At 44.2% G+C, this 21,868-nt stretch overlaps 1 pseudogene; it reads left to right on the top strand.

Moving 5' to 3' along the window:
• The window catches only part of LOC125946080 (uncharacterized), a 357,153-nt pseudogene that overhangs the window by 1,255 nt on the left and 334,030 nt on the right, over nt 1–21,868 (top strand).

Raw genomic sequence — 21,868 nt, 5'->3', positions numbered from 1 at the left:
ACGTAATCCACCATTGACTACTTCCAGATGCGTCTGCTCAATTCTGGGTCGGCAGCGACACCGACTGCGAGGTCGAGCGCGAGGCTCGACGGCTGGCTTGTACCGCATTCGCCGCCGATCGGCGGGCATGGAAAGTATATAGGAGGCTACGGCTTGGCGTACATATACTATACATATATATACAAAGAGAGGAGGGGGAGGAGGATGCACATTCGCAGTGCGGGTGTGGACGCCGCACGGCGGATGGAGGGAGGGACATCATCATGAGCCTATATTTATGTCCACTGCAGGACGAAGGCCTCTCCCTGCGATCTCCAATTACCCCTGTCTTGCGCTAGCGTATTCCAACTTGCGCCTGCGAATTTCCTAACTTCATCATCCCACCTGATTTTCGGCCGTCCTCGACTGCGCTTCCCTTCTCTTGGTGTCCATTCTGCAACCCTAATGGTCCACCGGTTATCCATCCTACGCATTACATGGCCTGCCTAGCTCCATTTCTTCTGCTTAATGTCAACTAGAATATCGTCTATCCCCGTTTGTTCTCTGATCCACACCGCTCTCTTCCTGTCTCTTAACGTTACTGCTAAGATTTTTCGTTCCATTGCTCTTTGTGCGGTCCTTAACTTGTTCTCGAGCTTCTTTGTTAATCTCCATATTTCTGCCCCATATGTTAGCACCGGTAGAATGCAATGATTGTACACTTTTCTTTTCAACGACATTGGTAAGCTCCCAGTCAGGATTTGGCAATGCCTGCCGTATGCACTCCAACCCAATTTTATTCTTCTGTAAATTTCTTTCTCATGATCTGAGTCCCCTGTGAGTAATTGACCTAGGTAAACGTACTCCTTTACAGACTCTAGAGGCTCACTGGCGATCATGAATTCTTGTTCCTGGTTGCCTTGGTGCCTTACCTCCCACTTCAATTGCTGCTTCTGAGATAAGCCTAGTTACGGTTTCATTCATTACCTCTATGTTTTTTTCTTCTTCCTGTTCTAAAGCTGCATATTTGTTTGCGAGCACCAGCCTGAATTGGTCTGCTTTCACCCTTACTGCGTCTAGGTTGGCCTGTTTCCTCTTGACTAATTTCACTCTTTCTCTCTTCAAATTGAGAGAAATCCTAGTCCTCACTAACCTATGGTCACTGCACTTTACCTTACCTAACACTTCTACATCCTGCACTGTGCTTGGATCGGCAAGGAGTATGAAATCTATTTCATTCCTTGTTTCTGCATTAGGTCTTTTCCAGGTCCACTTCCTGTTGCTGCGCTTCCTGAAGAATGTATTCATTATTCGGAGCCTATTCCTTTCCGCGAATTCTACCAACATCTCTCCTCTTGCATTCCTAGAATCGACGCCGTAGTTGCCAATTGCTTGCTCACCAACCTGCTTTTTGCCCACTTTTGCATTGAAGTCGCCCATGACTACTGTATACTGAGTTTGCACCTTTCTCATTGCTAATTCGACATCTTCATAAAACTGTTCTATTTCTTCATCATCGTGACTGGAAGTTGGGGCGTAGGCTTGTACTACCTTCATTTTGTACCTCCTATTCAGCTTTATTACGACGACTGCTACCCTCTCACTAATGCTGTAGAATTCATCAATGTTGCCCGCTATGTCCTTATGGACTAGAAATCCTACCCCGGATTCTCTCTTATCTGGAAGACCTCTGCAGCAGAGGACGTGGCCGTTAGTCAGCACTGTGTAAGCCTGACCAGTTCTTCTAACCTCACTAAGGCCAATAATATCCCAGGCAATGCCTGATAATTCCTCAAATAGTCCTGCTAAGCTAGCCTTACTCGAGAGGGTGCGCGTGTTGAACGTTGCCAGGTCCCGTTTCCATTAGCGGCCTGTCCGGACCCAGAGATTCTTACCACCTTCTGCCACGTCGCAGGTCTGACCGCCGCCTTGGTCAGGTGCTCCGCAGCCACTGGGGACTGAGGGCCATGGGTTAATTGTCGGAGTCATGAGGGAGGTAGTGGCCGAATACTGCACCAGGGAGGCCAATTCCTGTTCTGGTGAGGGAGTGACTTTGATGAAGCTTAGTGGGCCTGCCTAGTTTGGTTGCACCTGAACTAGTGTAGCCCCACTAACATAGCCCCGACCATAAGCTGCTTCGCCTCTAAAAATGGAGCTGGGTAGGCCATGTAGTGAGTTGGATGGATAACCGGTGGACCATTACAGTTACAAAACAAGTACCAAGCGACGTGAAGTGCAGTCGAGGACGGCAGAAAACTAGTTGGGTTGATGAAGTTAGGAAATTTGTAAACGCAAGTTGGAATCGGCTAGTGCAAGACAGGGGTAATTGGAGATCATTTGGAGACGCCTTCGTATTGCAGTGGACATCAATATAGGCTGATGATGGTGATGATTATGATGACGATGATGTGCGGGAGCGGTGAGATTAGAAACAGGCATTTAGTTTTGGAGCTGGGCATGCCGTGTAATTGCGTAGGGTAGACGACCGGTGGCTCGATAGAGCTGGATAATGGGTGCCAAGAGAAGGGAAAGGCAGTCGAGGATGGCGGAAAATTAGGTGGGGTGAGGAACTTAGGAACTTTGCAGTTGCAAGTTGAAATGAGCTAGCGCAAGACATGGGTAATTGTAGATCGCCGTGAGAGGCCTTCGTTCTGCAGTGCAGCAAAATATAGGCTGATGAACGAGTGTATGAGTTCACCGGTCTGAACATACACATCCTTGAGGCACCTGCTTGCGCGACCGTGGGTGCTCTATTGTAGTTCCTTACTAATTCTAGTGTTCAAATCTTCTTCAGCACTTACACATTGTCTAGTGAATAAAATAACTTCTTACAAGTAATTGGTTAGTGAAAAAGGCCTCTTAATTACTGCGACGTTTGTTAGTAAGAAAAGTAATCTGGTCATTACAGCACTGCCAAAAAATTTTATCCCCTACAATTTATTACTTATTCTCAATCTTTACTTACACTTCTGGTAACTTGGTTGACTTACAAAAATTATTGAAACATTACATTTTGTTATCCGCTCTAAAAATGTGCCCATTCTTCCAGAGAAGGCCACCTCCATGCATGTAGCAATTTTTCTTTACAATTGTTTGAGGGTTTAGGTTTAGCAAACTGTTCAATTTATTTTTTATTGCACAAATCAGGTGTCAAAAAGCCTATTAATTGAAATCGCATCGCAGTTGATCGAATAAGGGAGGTGCACATATTATGCGTTAACCATGTGACAAAGCATCCCTTCTGCTTAAATTTATTTATGCATCGTCATCATCAGCCTATATTTGTCCACTGCAGCACGATGGCCTCTCCTTCTTATCTCCGATTACCCGTGTCTTGCGCTAGCTGATTCCAACTTGCGCCTGGACATTTCGTAACATCATCACCCCACCTAGTTTTCTGCCATCCTCGATTGAGCGGGTCTCTTGGTACCCGTTTGCAACTGTAATGATCCACCGTTATCCATCCTACGCATTAAATGGCCTGCCCAGCTCCACTTTTTCCGCTTAATGTTAACTAGAATATCAGCTGTCCTCGTTTGCTCTCTGATCCACACTGCTCTCTGCCTGTCTCTTAACGTTAGGCCTACCATTTTTCGTTCCATCGCTCTTCGTGCGGTCCTTAACTTGTTCTCGAGCTTCTTTGTTAACCTCCTAGTTTCTGCCCCATAAGTTAACACCGGTAGAATGGAATGATTGAATACTTTTCTTTTCAACAACAGTGGTAAACTCCCGTCAGGATTTAGTAATGCCTGCCGTATGCACTCTTGCCCAATTTTATTCTAGAAATTTTTTCACATGATCAGGGTCCCCTGTGAGTAATTGACCTAGAGAAACGTACTCCTTTACAGACTCTTGAGGCTGACTGGCAATCCTGAATTCCTGTTCCCTTTCCAGGCTATTGAACATTATCTTTGTCTTCTGCATATTAATCTTCAACCTCGCTTTGTCGGTTAAGGTCCTCAATCATTTGATGTAATTCGTCCCCATTGTTGCTGAATAAGACAATGTCATCTGCAAACCGAAGGTTGCTGAGATATTCGCCATTGATTCTCACTCCTAAGCTTTCCCAGTCTAAGAGCTTGAATACTTCTTCTAAGCATGCAGTGAATAGCATTGGAGAGATTGTGTCTCCTTGCCTGACCCCTTTCTTGATAGGTAACTTTCTACTTTTCTTGTGGAGAACCAATCCTTGTAGATATCCATACATATATATTTAAATACAATAAACACAAAATAACATTTCGAAACTGTTTATGAATGGCGTATCAAATGCGCTGTAGCTACAATACGTGAATAATTATAGGAAGAAGGAAAAAGGCACATTTGTCTGGACTACTCTGTCGACGCCATGCCTAGAAATCTTATATGCCTCCATGCTTGTATAAATATACTTTGTTATTTATAGAAGCGTTACGCTTTGCCAAAGTGGTGCTCTGACTCAGGCCCGTGGTAATGACACGCAAATATCAAGCGTCGAGATAACTGATGTAGCCTGTTATCTTTAATTAAGCCATGCACGAAAGACCTGAATAGAATAAACATTTTGAGCGTCTTTCATTCCCAATTTCGTCTCCAATTTAACCATCTAGTTGAATAAAATATACCTTGCGAGGCTCGTAGAAGGGTCACCTAGAATTCGAAATTGATATATTATGAGTGGCATTCCTATAATTGTTACAATCATACAGCTTCAATTTGGGAATGCTGACCTAGATGACGGCATGGTATTTCTCTCATTTTTTGCAGTGGGGATCCTCATCATTGTCATCATTTATCTGCTGTCGTCCCCGAAGACGATCTGAAGAAGAAGGTTTGAACATTTCTATGCCTACCCAACCAGAAATTTGCCGGTCACGTAAATCAATGCATTAGCAAGCAAAAATGCTATGGCTCATACCCACGTAAGGCGGTGGCTACAACCACTCAGAAAAGTGAAGCGAACAGTGTATGAGGCTCCTGGGGCGCGTTCTTGTACGCGTTCCAAAATGGAACGGGGGCGGTCCGTTCCGTCGAGCCGCACAGTCAATTTGATCGTCACGGTTCAAATTGACCAATCGTGTGCGGCTCACGGTTGAAATTAACCAATCGTGTGCGGCTCGATGGAATGGACCCCTCACGTGCCATGTAATCGACCAGTAGTTTCGTAGCGTTGCAGGTATGATCCATGTTCGCCTGAAGGAACTTAATATTAGTCGCACTAGCCATGACGAAATGCTGCGCCATGACAGTGAGAACGCAGGCGAGGGAATAGAGACCACTCGCGACACGACGCGTTCACTAAAGGTAATCCCCTGTGTCAAAAAAAATGGTAACAAACGTGCCCCGTCCGCGCCAGCCGACAGAGGGGGACGCTAATGTAAATAAACAGTGTGGCATGAAACACGAATGAAAGAACGGGCGTGTTCAAGTCAGCAAGAAACGGATCCAACATTAGAAGGCAAGTCGGTTGAGGGTGGAGAGACCATGGAGGAAGGAAAAAAACTAGGAGGGAGCGTCACGTGACAATCTTGAAGCCTAGTCATAAAAAATTTAGAGGTATGGGATGATGGAAAATAGGCCCTCACGTGATAGGCAAGCGGTAGATTTTACTCGGCTCGCTTTGGTGGCTTCGGTTTCGTCTGCTGCGGGGGTTTCGGAATATGCGCACATACTCGGCGTGGCAAAGGTGCGCCGAGGTTAGTGAAGGAATTCGAGTGTGTGAAGCAGTTGAGTCTCGCCGCCTAATTAGCAGACAGGCGCCAAGGCTGTTGCGAACGAAGGCGTCGGTTAACCGGCATTGCGCCGAATAACCCGGGAGGACCACCTCAAGGACGACTGGTTGCGTTTCGGTGTGGTTTCAGGGAAACGAGGGAACCTTTGGCCCTGCAAACGTGTGAAGGCAACCAAGCCGCCCTTCCGACGACGATTCGTTGCGTTTGACGACGTCTTCTGGGAAACAATGATGCCTTTCGCCCCCGCAAAATGTGCACGCGATTAAGCGAGCGTACAGCTAGGGTCCGAAGCGACTGTCCCTACGGGAAAAAATGCGTCCCGTCTTGTGCCCAAGGATGGACTGGCGAGCCGGAGACTCCGAACATATTTAGGGCCGTGCCGGCCCGTAGCGCAGTCGACACTGTTGTTTGAGATTTGCTCAAAGTCTTCGGCCTCTTAGCAGACCGGCGAGAACTCCCGTCAGCAGTAGGCGCACCTGCGTGATGAAGTGTTGTGTGCCAGGATGCCCTAATCGAACAGAAAATCGGCGCGATGGCCTTTCCTTCCATAGGTAAGCACAATGAACGTTTCTTTTATTTATGAAAATGCAACTGCAATAGTCGCGATCATTAGCGACTACGTGCTCGTGTGAATTATAACTGACGAAATAGTGGTGCAATACTATTCAAGCCATTTTTTTCCAACTTTGTCATAATTCCCACTAAGTGTTAAACATTTATTTCTCTTTAAAGTACTTTTATCAGCTAGCGTACACTCCTAAAAAGGTACGATGTGAAACTATTTATTGTCGAAGAATTACATTTCCTGCTATAAAAGTTATTATTGACTTAATTTTGTATTTCTTGTGGTTGAAAACAATCAAAATTGCAATAAAACTAATTAATTGAAGAAACCATGAACGATTATTCTTCACATAACATACCAAGTTTTGCAATAGTTGCCAAGAACAATAATTTTGTAGAGAATATTCTGCTCGTAGTAACTCGGCTTGTCGTGAGTGCAAAGCTCAAACATCATGTTGCAAAGTTCAATCACTCCCCATGTTAAGGCTAAATATAATTTTCTTTTTTTTCAGAAGATAGGATGTTGGTTGACATATTTTAAACAACAGGTAAATAACAGTTCAGATGAAATAACACAGTTTTACTTTAAATTACAGGAGTGAACATCATTTTCATTCATTTATTAGTAGTACCCTGAAGGCCTGGAGGCGTTACAGAGGGGGCATTACATTACATTATGTATGTGTTACAGCTATATCTTTGATTTTTTTGTGTGAAACATGCACTGCAAAGTTACTACAGCTCAATTTCCCCCGAGATTCAATTAGCTGCATGTGTATTTTACAAGCACACTTAGATCAAAGATAGTTTTCTACACAAGGGGATGCGGTGTGTAGGGAAAGCATGCACAGATCATGTGAGGTCTTTTGCATGACTCTGCAAAGGTTGTGTAAATGCATTCCACAGCAAGTGTTATTGTTGGACCTCTGGTGGGTTATTCTTTAACTGCAGACGCTTGCAAAGGACGATGCCACAGCAATGAGTGAACCTTAAAGTGAAGCAGCTACATCCACGGGAACATAACATCATCAAGTTGAGCCAGTAAGTTGGTGCACAGCTGTATGCAGCCATAATGCATGTTTCCAGTTTGATCATACCTTTTTCATGACTGTGGTAGATGTCCCCCACCATTCCTGAAGTGAAATATGCTTTTCTTATATTCAGGCAGGTCTCTCTCAAGCCACAATGGATATGGACATCTCTGAGGGCTTGTCTGATTGATGTGCTAGCAGAGGGTACTGCTACATCTGCTAGCGCGTTCTTGACTGATTCAGACATCGCTGAAGAGCCTTCCGAAATCCACCATGTCCTGGCATGTTTGATTGTCGTAATGATCACAGAGGTTGCTTAAGACATTTTCTCACATGTGTGCCTTGGTTCATTCATGTTCTGATCTGCTTTGCAAAAATCTTGTGTTTCCCTTTAATATATATTTTGGATTTCACCTTTAAAGTAATTTTTTAAGTTTCAAAAATGCATATGAGACTGTCATAAAGCTTTTTGTAAGATGTTTTCGACAGATTTAAAAGATCTATTAGTAATGCTCAGAATGAAGACAAAGATAGAACTGTTCAACCTATCATTGGCTACATTACAGCCCTTTTTTGACACAGGTGATAAGCATACTGCGTTCAAATTTCATTGTTGACACTGGCAAAAGCAAGTGCTAATGAATGAAAGCCATATATGCTACATCATAATCTAATTTTAGTCAATCTAGGATAAGTACAAGATAAGGAAAATAAAACAAACTGCAGCAAAGCAGTGTTATGTAAGATGAAAAACCACTTTTTTTTCAGTAAAGTTGGAATAAGGAAAACACACTCCTTCTCTGAATTATACTTCAGCCATGTCCTCTCATTACACACATAATTAACACCCTTGCTAGGCTCCAACATTTATAACAGTAATAAAATTTATAACATGCCAACTGTGCTGGTAAGCTTTATCAACATTTTTTGGGACAGTAGATAAAAAATACAGTATATAGCCACAGCCACTGATCTCCCTAACAATGTCCTGCTTGCTGGTCATTATTGTGCTTAAATTTTCAATGAAGCCAATGGTGTCGCTATTAGTCCCAGGTTTTAGCTTCAACTCTGCATCTGGTGTTTCGTTTGCACGATCAGCAATTTCAAGTTATGTTGCAGTAAGCAGTCCCTCCTCATTGCACTTGGTGTATTTTGTCCAGTCTCCCAGTCCAAGGCTCTCCAGGACGCTCAAGGGTGAAGCTTCTGCAGCACTGCCTACACACAACCCAGCGACACCTCGAACAGCAAGGCATACTATGGTGAGGATAATACTCGAGCACTACAATTTTTACATACTTGTTTCCTTAGGTAGCTGCAAGTGAAGTGGCATATATTTTCGTGGCAACTGTTTAATAGCTCAAGCATAATAAATGTCACTCAGTGAACTGCACTTGGACACTAACATTTATGATCATGGCAACCATCTAATTAAATACTGAAACATTCATATTTGTTCGCAGCGGTATGAGTTTCCTCAGGGTTTGTATTTAACACCAATTATCGGCCAATAATCCTTTTTAAATTTTTCTTTTCCATTCAAATGACACAATAACTAGAAGACCAACAGGTTTTTCACAATTTTCTATGCTCTGTATATGTTCAGTCGGTCACAATGAGCCGTGCTATATGAGCTCAGTATATTTTGCCCACTCAAACTAAAAGGCTTCTTTAAAACATCGCTCATTGAACTATGCTACATTGGCCTCTTCTGTGTTAGTTGTCTTGTACTTCTACCTTTCCTGCCTGGGCCCAGATGGGCCTGCAGTATTTAGCAAATAAATAAACAAACAAAATTAAGTGGCACTAGTAAGCTCGTGTGGATGGCAGTTTTATGCCCCCACAGTTTTTAAGTTCACAATAGTGTAAACGGAAACCGTTGTGAGCAATGTATTGACCTAAAATTAAGCATTATATTCTTCATAGCTTGCACAAGAGTGTATGCCACAACAATTAATTTGTTCTGCGTACGTGCTTTGTGTCATGAAGGTCGCTCATGCACCTGTTAAAGCGCGTCATATTTTGCAGCCACAGCCAGCAGAAGATGCACCTGAAAAGGCCTGAGGCATGAAGTATGGCGTTACACAATTACAAACTGCGACCAAGAAGAAGATGAAGACTCTACGGCAATCCCATCAACAGCTTTTTCAAAAGGTTGCTCATCTCGAAAATGTCATAGAAGATTTATCTGACAATCGCATTCTAGGAAATGAGGATGTCGCCATATTGCAGAGTCTTGGTGGGGCAAAAAAAGACTTGCTCATGCGTCAACTGCCACATCAGTCTGGTGCCAGCAATGTCACCCGCTTACTCGCCAGAGCTCAGGCCATTTGCAGTGACTTTGCATTTTTATTCCCCTAGAGCATACAGATATGTACGAGCTGTTTTCAACACATGCTTCCCGCATCCAAAGACACTGTGTAAATGATATCAATCCATTGATAGGGCTGCTGACTTCAATAGAGGCAATGACTGAATTGGCTATCAAGGTAAAGCACGGCTCTCCACATTATGCAATCTGGTTGTGGATGAGATGGCCATTCAAAGAAGTAGTGTGGGATGGGAAAAGCTTCCATGGATATGTTGACATGAGCATTGATGTCAATGATGGCAGCTTTCCAGTTGCCTAAGATGCATTTGTTTTAATGCTTGTTGCAATCAATGGCAGATGGAAGCTGCCAATTGGCTACTTTCTAGTGCATGGCCTTGGTGGTGAGCAGAGGTGCAATTTGGTACTGCAAGCTGCTAGCTTCACTCACGAAAAAGGTGCACACATTGTGAGTTTGACCTGCGATGGCGCTGCAGCGAATTTGTCATTGCTGCACAGCCTTGGCTGCAAGATGGACCTGACTAAGCTGGATGCTTCTTTTCCACATCCAGTGACAAAAAAAGCTTTTCTTTGCCATGTTGGATCCCTGTCACATGTTGAAGCTACTGTGGCACACCCTGTTTGATAAAAATGGCTATTGTGATACAAACAAACAGTTCATATTGTTGAAACACATTGATGAGCTGCATGAAATCCAGTACACAGAGGGCCTACATTTGGCAAACAAACTTAGACAAGCACATATTACCTGGAAAAGCCAGCCCATGAAAGTCTCATTGTTGGCTCAAACATTCAATCGATGCAAATAGTCAATCGGTAGCAGATGCTCTGGGTGACTGCAGAGCTAAAAAAAATTCAAAATTTTCAAATTCCTTGCCAACAGAAGAGTTTATCAGACATGTCAACAATGCATTTGACATTTTAAATTCAAGACATCCAAGGCAAGAAGAATAGAAAGGACCACTGTGTCCTGAAAATGTGGCTCCTGTCACTGCGTATGTCAAAGAACTTATGGCTTACTTTTGCTCGCTTAGGTAGTCTGCAGCTGGTAAACTAATGACAGGGACCAACCAAAACACAGGCTTCATTTGCTTTGTGGTGTGCTTAGACAACCGTCCATACAACCACTTGGTTACAGAAAATGGCCTATTGGCATATCTTCCGACTTCCAAGCTCAGTCAGGACCACCTTGAGTTACTTTTTTGCTGCAATAAAATCATTTGGGGGCTGCAATGACAACCCAACAGCAAAGCAGTTTACAGCCGCATTGAAGCGTCTAATAATTCGTAATGAGGTCAAGGACATTGATGGCGGAAATTGCTTTCTATTGGAACACATCGAAATTCTCTTTGTACGCTCCTCTGAAAAAAACATACTCCATCGATGTAATTAACATCACTGCCCCTCAGAGAAGCCCTGCAGCCAGTGAACCACTCACAGAAGCAATTTTACAGGATCATGGTTACTCTGCTGACCCAGGCAATGTTTCTGAGCTTGTGTGCCTGCGGCTCGCAGTACTGGAAGAATTGCTGCACAAGTTTTCTCGTGGGTGAATTATGTTCATGATGGCCCACACAGTTAATTCCTTTATCCATCAACTTCACCTGTCCCACCAGGTTTTATGTTAAGGCATTTATTTGTTTTTTGAGTGACTTTGTAAAATGCATATATTGTTCAAGAGCGTTGTATGCAGATGTCAAACTTTTATAGAGGGAAAATGTGATACCTTATTGTAAATTCTGCAAGTACATGTTTGTTGTCTTGCTGAATGCTGTAGCTTGAATCACCTGCATGCAAATTATGCTTAAACAATTGTTCTGTTCAGCCCAAGCTAAACAGTGTGGACAATGACGGTAGGTTAGCTGGCCAACGCGCAGAACTGTTGTCGATGCCGTCGGCGTTTTGCCCGCGTTCGCACCGAACGCGCGCGGCGTTGGTGACTGTTGCCGGTGCCTCTGGGGGCGGCTCGGAGGTTTTCGACGAGATCAGAATGGGACACTCGTCGAGCAGCGCCGGAAGTCTTTACCTCCTTTTCGCCTCGCAACGTGTTTGTATAAATAGGCACTTGGTGCCGCAGCTATACGTCGCTCCCGATCCCTCCCTCCTGTCCCCCCTCGGCCTTTCGCGCGACGGAAGACGTCGTGTTTGCTCTATGTATAGGCACCGGGCGGCCGTTGTAAGGCGCCAGCGGCGCGCCGGCGATATGCTGGCGAACAGCGCCGCGAACGGCACCTGTCAGAGCACTGGCATGTGAAGCAGACGACGGGACGAAGGCGCTCGGTGCTTCCAGTGATTTGGCACTGCGGGTTTTAAGGGCTGACGCACCGGAAAACGCATTTTCGTGTGTCTGATTTTGAGAAAGGTAGTCACTTGTACGAGGCAGATCACATTCGTGGCATCAAGTAGTATATAAAGCAGAAAACGAGCGCAAATTGCGATGCAAATGCACCACGCGAACGGAGCTCACCGCGGCAAGATAACACGTGGAACTCCAGCAGTTATATTCCAGATGTTATTTTGCTGTGCGCGTTAACATTCTCGCGTATTTAATCATGTAAATAGGCGAAGAACACAAAAATTATGGAGAGAAAGAAAAAGGAGACATACGTCTTCCTTATTCTGTTTCTTGAGCTGCTTCGCCGATCGGACATGTGTCAGTCGTTCTCTGTCCGTTGTAGTTCTTTTATCTTTGCAATGCTTCCCCATTCTTAATTGCTTATAAACTAGCCCACTCTTCAGTTACTGCCCATTTTATATAGCTTAGCGCGACGGGAGCCGTCGGTGGCAGCGAGTGTGAACACGCCACTGCGTTGGCGTTCGCCGTCGATGCACAGCACAGTCGTGTGCCGGACTCAACCAGAGTTTGGAATTGCTACGAAGGAAAATGTACATTAAAAGAAAGACTGATACACTGATAAGACGGCAAAATAACTACAACTTCTGTGCCCAAGCTCCGGAGCCGTTACACTGCGGAGGCGAAGACAGGCAAGTGGGACACGAAGCTCTTGCGTATGAATGGCTCTTTTATTAACGTTAGAACAACTAGACCATAGCAAATCAGCGTCGGAAATGTAGTGCCCAGCGATTGAAGCGCTGGCAGCGCGCGGCTGCCGCCGTTTTTTTTTCTTCTTTTTTTTTTTTTTCGCGCCACAGGTGAGCGCCGTGAGACCATGCAAATGCAGTCATAATGCGTTACTAAGGTTCTGGCTTTCACTCTACACCACAATGCATGAGTTTGGCGTCCCCAGCGCTTACAGTCAGTGCAAAAAGCGCTGGCGACCATGCGATTCGAGTATCGCGTTATTGCTGAGCACTGTATGCGCTGTTGCCTACAAACCGCACATATACAGACTTTCCGCCTGAAAAACGCGATGCCGCGATGAACAACGATTGAATTTAATGGCCTAACCAGTTTCAGTCATGTTTCAGTAACTGTTGGTGCACCCAAAAACGCAACATGTTTGATCAGACTTGGTTTCAAGGCAGCGCCTGCTGCGCGCGGCCCGGCCGCCACATGCCATACATTCGCGGCGCAGCCGCATGAAGGCGCCACCGGTCCAAATTCATCCCGCGCCCGGTGCCTATATGGTGATTGCAAAGAAGGAAAGAGACGCTTAATTCTGTAGCCCTTCATGGAGCACGGCGCAGAACGCGCGTTTGCTTTCCGCCGTGCGTTCGCTCCCCGTGAAAGTGCGCGTCTCTCGGGCCCTTTCACTGGCACATACAGCATACGGCGCGCGGCGACGGTTTCATCGCCGTTGACGTCATGCGGAACCTCACGGCGACGGCGACGGTGACAGCGACGGCGAAATCGACGGCAGAAATCCGATTTGGAGTGTCCATATAATTGCTATCTCAATAAAACATTTGTTTCAGGTTTAAGTATTTCACTCCTCAGGTCGCCTCACCAGAAGTAATATTTATTTATTTATTTATTTATTTTCTCTCAAGGCTCGAGGGCATTAGAGAGGAGTGGTGAGTGCGTATAAAGTCGTTGGCAATCTTCTTAAAATTAATGGTTTCACAGATGGCAGTGATGGAGGCGGGAAGGTGGATGCAGTCGTCGGCAGTGCGTGGTACGAATGAGCAGAAGTAAGAGTTGGAGTTGCATGGTGGTAACTCCAACTTCATTTGGTGATCTATGCGAGGTGAAATATAGGATGGGTGAAGGAACAACTCATCCTTCAGAACGGGATTACTGTAGTAAATTTTATGAAAGAGGCATAAGCGCATAAACTTACACCGTATTGCAAGGTCTGGCAAACGGAGCGTCAGTATTATTGATGATACGCTTGGGTGACACGCATAATTTGATAAAATGAAGCGGGCGACCCTGTTCTCAAGTGATTAGAGAATATTTGTTAGATTAGCTTGACCAGGGTCCCAAAATGCAGCAGGCATGTTCGAGCTTGGGACGTAAAAATTGTACGTATGAAACCGAGAATGCGGTTAGCGTTATGTATAGTTCCACGAGAGATTACTAGTGATATGTATACCAATATGGTTGTAAGATTATTGAAAGGCTAATGGTGTGTTATTGATGGTATAGTTGAAAGAAACAGAGCAAGAAGAAGCTCGCGAGACACGCATGTTTTACATTTATTTATATGAATGATCATTACAGAATTGGAGCACCCAGAAAATACGGCGGTAAGGTCGGATTGCGCGGCAGTATGATCAGAGGCGTTAGTGATGACGCGGTAAACTACGCAGTCATGGGCGAAAAGTTTATAGAAATCTAAAGTGACGAAGATCGGGAGGTGGTTAATAAAGATTATGAAGTGTAGTGGACCAAAAACAGACCTCTGAGGTACCCTAGGCTGTACAAAAGGGATGGAAGTCATGTCCGTTAGCAGATACATATTACAAGTGATTAGAAAAGAAGCACTCAACCCAGCGCAAGATATTAGTGTCGAGATTAAGTTTACGCAACATAAGGAAACGCAGTTTGTGAGACACAGAGTCGAAAGCCTTCGCGAAATCGAAGAATATACAGTCTATTGTCAGTCCCTTGTCTGGAGCACCAAATAAATCGTCAGTAAAAACCAAAAGCTGAGCGTCGCATGAAAAACATTTTTCACGAAATCTACATCTCGAAATTTTGTCTTAATTACCTTAGCAATGAACGCATGTGGAGAACGCCTAATACAGTTTCGTGGAGCCAAACTTTTGAATCAACGGCTTCACATGCAAGAGGCTTCGTATTTTCCGTCAGCCATAAGGAACTCGCATTTTGCCTATTGCAATTAAAGAAATTGAGTTTTCTTATCAAATTGTCGCAGTTTCACCCGAAAGGCGAAGCATCAATTGCGATAGCAAATTTGTAGAGGGCTATACGGAGTAATGATAGTAGCTTTATCAGCTGTATAAACTTGGACATGCAGCAGCACCGGCAACACGCAGAACTGTTGTCGACAACGTCGGTGTTTTGCCCGCGTTCGCACAAAATTCGTGTGGCGTTGGTGACTCTTGCCGGAGCCTCTGGGGGCGGCTCGGAGGTTTTCGACATCAGAACGGGACACTCGTCGAGCAGCGTCGGAAGTCTGTACCACCTTCTCGCCTCACAACGTTTTTGTATAAATAGGCACGTCGTGCCGCAGCTAAACGTCGCCTCCCTCCCCCCCCCCCCCCGCCCCCCCGCGACCTTTCGCGCGTCGGAAGAAAGCGTACGCAGAACGCGCGTTTGTTCTCCGCCGTGGGTTCACTCCCCGTGAATGCGCGCGTCCCTCGCGCCCTTTCACTCGCACATACAGCGTTGGGCGCGCGGCGACGATTTCATCTCCATTGACGTCATACGGAACCTCACGGCGACGGCGACGGCGATGCCGACGGCAGAAATCTGCTTTGGAGTGTCCATATAATTGCTATCGCAATGAAAACAAATTGACTTGCCATCCCAGCCCTGCGAATTTGTATGTCCAGTGATACTGTAGAAAACCACCATTAGAACTGCTATACCATCCTTTATCGCTTTACAGTAATAGAAGTAATGGTAATTTAGAGTAATAATAATATTGGGAGTAATGGTGATTTTTACAGCACGCCGCCGCTAGTCGATTGGTCGTTTCGTTTTCCCATTGACACTGCTCGTATTCACGCTGCTTCTCGTGACACCTTCCACATAGTCTGGGCGTGCCAATCATCCCAGTGTGGAGTTAACGTTAACTAGTTAACCTCTTGATATATATTTTATGCCGACAATCTCGCTTACAGGTGTTTCTGTAGCTCTTCCATATGTTTCTAAAACACTGGGTAAATCTGTGATCTTATTTATTTTATGTAATTGCGCTTATTATTGGGCGGAGTTACCCTGTACTTACTTGGACTAACACAACTATCATGTACAGAACTCCCTGCTAGCCACTGGTTGTCAGTGTAGACATATTGTGTATTTTTTATGATATAAAGAGACATAATACATTTAATTGAATTGAATGTTGCTGATGCCAAGCAAAGGCCGAAAGACAGGACATTCAATCCAATGAGGTCACGCGGTGCAATAAAGGGCGGGGGGGGGGGGGGTTCTCGGTGCCTCTCGTTGACTTGCATTTACAAGTAGTCAGTCTGAAAATCCATCGCAGACCAGTTTGCATGCTGAGTTCGTCGAGTGCGCCGTTTACTTCGTGGTAGGAGATATACCTCCTTCTGAGTGACCTTTTTTAAGCGACAATAATCAATGCAAGAATGCAGACTTCCATCCTTCTCCTTAAAAAAGACCACACGAGACGCCCACGGGCTTTTTGACTGCTAGGTGATTTGGTCGCGTAGAATTTCATCGACTTGTTGCTTTATAACTTCTCGTCATCGCGTCGAAACTCGGTAGGGGAGATGGCGGAGTCGTCTATCGCATTCTTCGGTGAATATGCGATGCTTAGCAATTGGTCTTTTTGCAAACCTTCATCTTCATGGAAAGCAGTTTTTGTATTGCTGGAGCAGACCTTTGAGCTGTATTTGCTTATGCCTGGGAAGTCTCGGAATAATATCGAAAGTCAGTCGAAACGCACTGTCATTGTAGCTTCGCTAGAATACTGCACAAATATGCATAATAATATGCAGAATAATGCATCCACAACAGTGACCGGCCCCGGGACTGCGACCTTGGCTGTACCAGCTCGACCGCCCGGCTGGAAGTCTGAACCAGTTCAATACAAGCTCGACCAGCTGCAGTGCGTACCAACAGGTCGACAGACCGACGGGTACGATATAAAATACACAGCAAGCTACCTACCGGTGCACGGTGAAAGTGAGAAGGAAGAGATCAAGCCTGGCAGGCAGAACAAAGAAGCCCTAGCGGGTTGCACACGGGCAATGAAAAATGACTCATTTAGCCAGCGTCAAGCGTCACTCGCTGTGTTGTCCATCTCCTTGATCATCATGGTGACCGTGTTCGTGTACTTTGAGCTGTCTGCGATTGTGTGCACTTTGCTTTTCATTCTGGCTGTCGTGTGCTCCTTGGTCTGGATTTTTTTTTCATGAAATAAACCGTGTGCTCGGCATAGTTTGTTTCTTATTTTTCGCCGCGATTCGTTGGTCGCACCTCGTAGCCCTCCGACGAGTCGCACCGCCGATATTGTTATAGAGTGCTGCCCTATAGCATGGATTTTTTATGCTGTTGTCACTGTCCACTTGTGTTCGTGGCCAATAAAAGTTGTAGGCGAAGCTATACTGTGCCTAAAATTTGAGAATTATAAGCACCCGATATAACAGGAGTAGTATATAAGACTCACCGAGGGCATAGTTGGCACACACTTAGCGTAGTTAGTGCAAAAAACAAACGGTTGTGTGGGGGCTAGTTGGTTTTTGAACACGGACCCCAAGTTGTGCAGCATAGCTGATACGAAATACTAAGTAAAAACACTAAGGCACAAAAGACGGTGCACAATCATCTTGTTTGTTTCATATGAACTATGCAGTGCAACTTGGCTTCCATGAAAAGAGACACAGTAGAAAAAAAAGACAAGTCCAGTGTATATCTTTTTTGTTGTGCTGTGTGCGTGTGCTTTTCTTGTATTTTTTGCACTATGTTAAAGGGTCAGTAAAATCTGCAACTACTGACCTATACAGTACCCAGAGCAGCCAAGCTATTTTTATTCGAAGTAATGATGAACAGGATACAGAAGCCCCTTCTATAAAAAGCGATGAAGTTAGAGGGGCCTTGAAAGACATGACCAGGGGAAAAGCTGCTGGAGAAGATGGAATAACAGTCGATTTAATCAAGGATGGAGGAGATATCATACTTGAAAAGCTTGCGGCCCTTTATACGCAATGCCTCACGACTTCAAGTGTACCAGAAAGCTGGAAGAACGCCAACATTATACTCATCTATAAGAAGGGAGGCGTTAAAGAATTGAAGAATTATAGACTCATTACCTTGCTCTCAGTATTGTACAAAATATTCACCAAGGTAATTTCAAATAGAATCACGGCAACACTTGACTTCAGCCAACCAAGAGAACAGGCTGACTTCAGGAAGGGATATTCTACGATGGATCATATCCATGTAATCAACCAGGTAATAGAGAAATCTGCAGAGTACAATCAACCTCTCTATATGGCTTTCATAGATTATGAAATAAGCATTTGATTCAGAAGAGATACCAGCAGTCATAGAGGCATTACGTAACCAAGGAATACAGGATGCATACGTAAATATGTTGGCAAATATCTACAAGGATTGCACAGCAACCTTGGTTCTCCGCAAGAAAAGTAGAAAGATACCTATCAAGAAAGGGGTCAGGCAAGGAGACACAATCTCTCCAATGCTATTCACAGCATGCTTAGAAGAAGTATTCAAGCTCTTATACTGGGAAGGCTTAGGAGTGAGAATCAACAGCGAATATCTCAGCAACCTTAGGTTAGCAGATGACATTATCCTCTTCAGCAACAATGGGGATGAATTACAACAAATGATTCAGGACCTTAACCAAGAAAGTGTAAGACTTGGTTTGAAGATTAATATGCAGAAGACAAAGATAATGTTCAGTAGCCTGGCTAGTGAACAAGAATTCAGGATCGCCAGTCAGCCTCTAGAGTCTGTAAAGGAGTACGTTTATCTAGGGCAATTACTCGCAGGGGACCCTGATAACGAGAAAGAAATTAGAGAAGAATAAAATTGGGTTCAACTGCATACGGCAGGCATTGCCAAATCCTGACTGGGAGCTTACCACTGTCGTTGAAAAGAAAAGTGTACAATCCTTGCATTCTACCGGTGCTAACATATGGGGCAGAAACTTGCTGGTTAACAAAGAAGCTCGAGAACAAGTTAAGGACTGCACAAAGAACGATGGAACGAAGATTGTTAGACCTAATGTTAGAGACAGGAAGAGAGCGGTGTGGATCAGAGAACAAATGGGGATAGCCGATATTCTAGTTGACATTAAGTGAAAAAAGTGGAGCTGGGCAGGCCATGTAATGCATCGGATGGATAACCGGTGGGCCATTAGGGTTACAGAATGAATACCAAGAGAAGGGAAGCGCAGTCGGGGACGGCAGAAAACTAGGTGGAGTGATGAAGTTAGGAAAATCGCAGGCGCAAGTTGAAATCAGCTAGCGCAAGACAGGGGTAATTGAAGATCACAGGGAGAGGTCTTCTTCCTGCAGTGGACGTAAATATAGGCTGATGATGATGATGTTACCGAGTAGCAATGCTCCCAATTTAACAGCAGGTGAATATTGTGCACCTGCAAAAAAATTGTAGAAAAAAAGCTATTTATAAGTAAGATGGCTGTGTTGGCCTGTTATATATATATATATATATATATATATATATATATATACAATGCCAGCTTTGCAAGAAAATAAAAATTTATAACCAAACTTTTATTGGCAGAACCATTACAGCAAACTATACGTCTGATTTTGCATCTTAGACAATAGTGTACAATTTCAATAGAGGTACACACGCTCCTGATGACTTGATGGTAGTGAAGGCACACAGCTGGTACATCTAGTGGACCCGTACAAAAAGAGGAAAAAAGCACAAGTGAAGTACAAAGGATTAAAAAGAATCTGCAACTTGAACTCAAATATGAACATGTCACTGTGACAACCTGAGTGCTGCTATGTAGCATTTTCTTATCCTGTTACTCTGCGGGCACAAGTGCCCGTCTTGTATGAAGCTGCTTAGCACAGCTTCATGACAGGACTTCGCTATCCGCCATCCGAGAACGCACTCTGTAGCGGTCAGACTCCACTGAGAGACTTGCGGCAACAGGAAGGTAATGTGGGCAACATAAGTACAGATTTTGGTTGCTAAAGCTGTACCAGACCGATGGAAAGCAAATTTTGTAACATACTTTATATCCAAAATACTGGCGACTACTTAGAAGCAGCATGATCAGGTTTTCAAATTGAATAATACAGAGTGAACTTGCCCACAATAAAGCCCACAAGAAACAAGTTCCCGAGGGATTGTCGACGGCAGCTGGCGGTGTCAAGAACAATGAGACGCTGGAAGTGACGCTCTTTAGATGCTGAAGTCTGCCCATGCCAAATCAAATAATTGGCCAAAAATATGTAGGGAACTTGTTCCTTGCAGTTGAGCCTTAAGAATCCCTGCCGCAGGCAACCATAAAGCAGTCAAACAACCAGTACCAATGAAATTATGTTAGTGCATTGCTAATGACCAAATAAACCTCTTAACAGCATTGAAGTGTACAAATAAATTGTAAATTGCCACCGGGTTAGGTTATATTAGGTTAGTTTGGGTAGAGTTGACTAGAACTAGTTCTGCTTCCTTCACAATGAAATGTTGCCCTTCTTTGCCAGTAGAGTTGACTAGAACTTAAAACTGACTAGAACAATAACAAAAAAGTTTCACATCACCGGATTGTGCCAGTGTTTACTGGTAGCTTGTGGATACACTGAAACCTAATTAGAACAAGCAGGCGGATGCACTAAAAATAGTTCACTATATTAGGAAACTCTTTAAGTCCAAACTTACCTATAACGAAATGAAACAAACTTTTGCATTGTGTTTGTTCTCCACGAATTTTTTGTCTTCAGTGGAAAAATTAAGCCAGAGGTATCTGCTGTTTCGTAAACAAAACTACGCATAGTAGACAGAAACTTTTACTTGCGCCTTGAATAGCTTGCCAGTCGCTAAAAATAGTGACTCGATTGGATCTTACTTGTACACTGCTGGCACGCTTCCGAGCATTCTCGCCATTTAGACTAAAAAAAAAAGAAGCCTCTGTTATGAGCAAGTGTTTGATACAAGTATCAGTCAGCAAGTTTTGTGTGTGCGATAGAGAGGATAATTCAGTTTATGCTGGTCTGGTTTGTTATATTCAGGTTTCACTGTAGAACTGTACAAAGAGAAGAATGCTATGCACTATGAGTATCGATATTTTCCTTGGCAGTAGCCAAACATGACTTAGAGCACACAATTTGTTATCTAATTTATCTGCTAAAGGGCCAAGGCATGCTCTGTGAAATCCTCTTGAATAATATGCACAAGAAATGTCCAATACTACTCCACCATATATCGGTTGCCTGCACACACAATGCAACTCGTAAATGCAATCTTTTGGCCGCACACAAACAGTGAGAGAGATTGCGAGTGGAAAATCGTCCATGTTGCCTTTTTGTATGCCTTTCAGCAAATGTCCGCACAGCATACTCTGATGAAGGTTTAAATTTCCTGGACTCCTATCTGGTATGCTACATAATACATATTTGCTATTGCAAACAAGCCACAGTCAAGCGCGTTGCACTAGTTTTGTGCCCCTTTAGTGTGAATGGTCAGTTTGGTGACTGTTACTTTCGCATACGACAGATTTGCCTGACGGCATCAGAAGGAGTATCTTGGTCAACTGAGTCATATGTTTTCATCAGCATCAGCATTGCTTACTGTAAGCCAGTGATCGGGGTTTCGGACATGCAAGATTTGAATAAAAGGGCTCCTTTACTTGAGTATATAGCAAAACGCTGGCCAAGAAGCAGATCTTGAAAGCCATCCCAATCAGGAAATTTTTCATGAAGTAAGTATTATGCTGATATTGAGGTGCCCTGTACTAAAGCATTTAAATCAGCACCTGTAAGAGAGCGTTTGCAGAGGTTTAACATGTCTACTGTCGCCGTTGCAACGCCTACTATATTCTTTTGCGATGACAAAAACTTGCGCTTAACAGCTTTGACTTTGTTTGGCCGTCCTCTTCTTGCTTTCACCAAAGATACAAGCTTTGTACTATTCGAATGTCTCCAACTGCTTGTAGCAGTAATTTGGGGTAATGGAGCTGGTGTGCCTTGTAAGCTAA

Source organism: Dermacentor silvarum, chromosome 5 (genome assembly GCF_013339745.2).
Source record: "Dermacentor silvarum isolate Dsil-2018 chromosome 5, BIME_Dsil_1.4, whole genome shotgun sequence".
NCBI classification, from domain to species: Eukaryota; Metazoa; Arthropoda; class Arachnida; order Ixodida; family Ixodidae; genus Dermacentor; species Dermacentor silvarum.
This window is presented reverse-complemented; position numbering and strand designations above follow the sequence as displayed.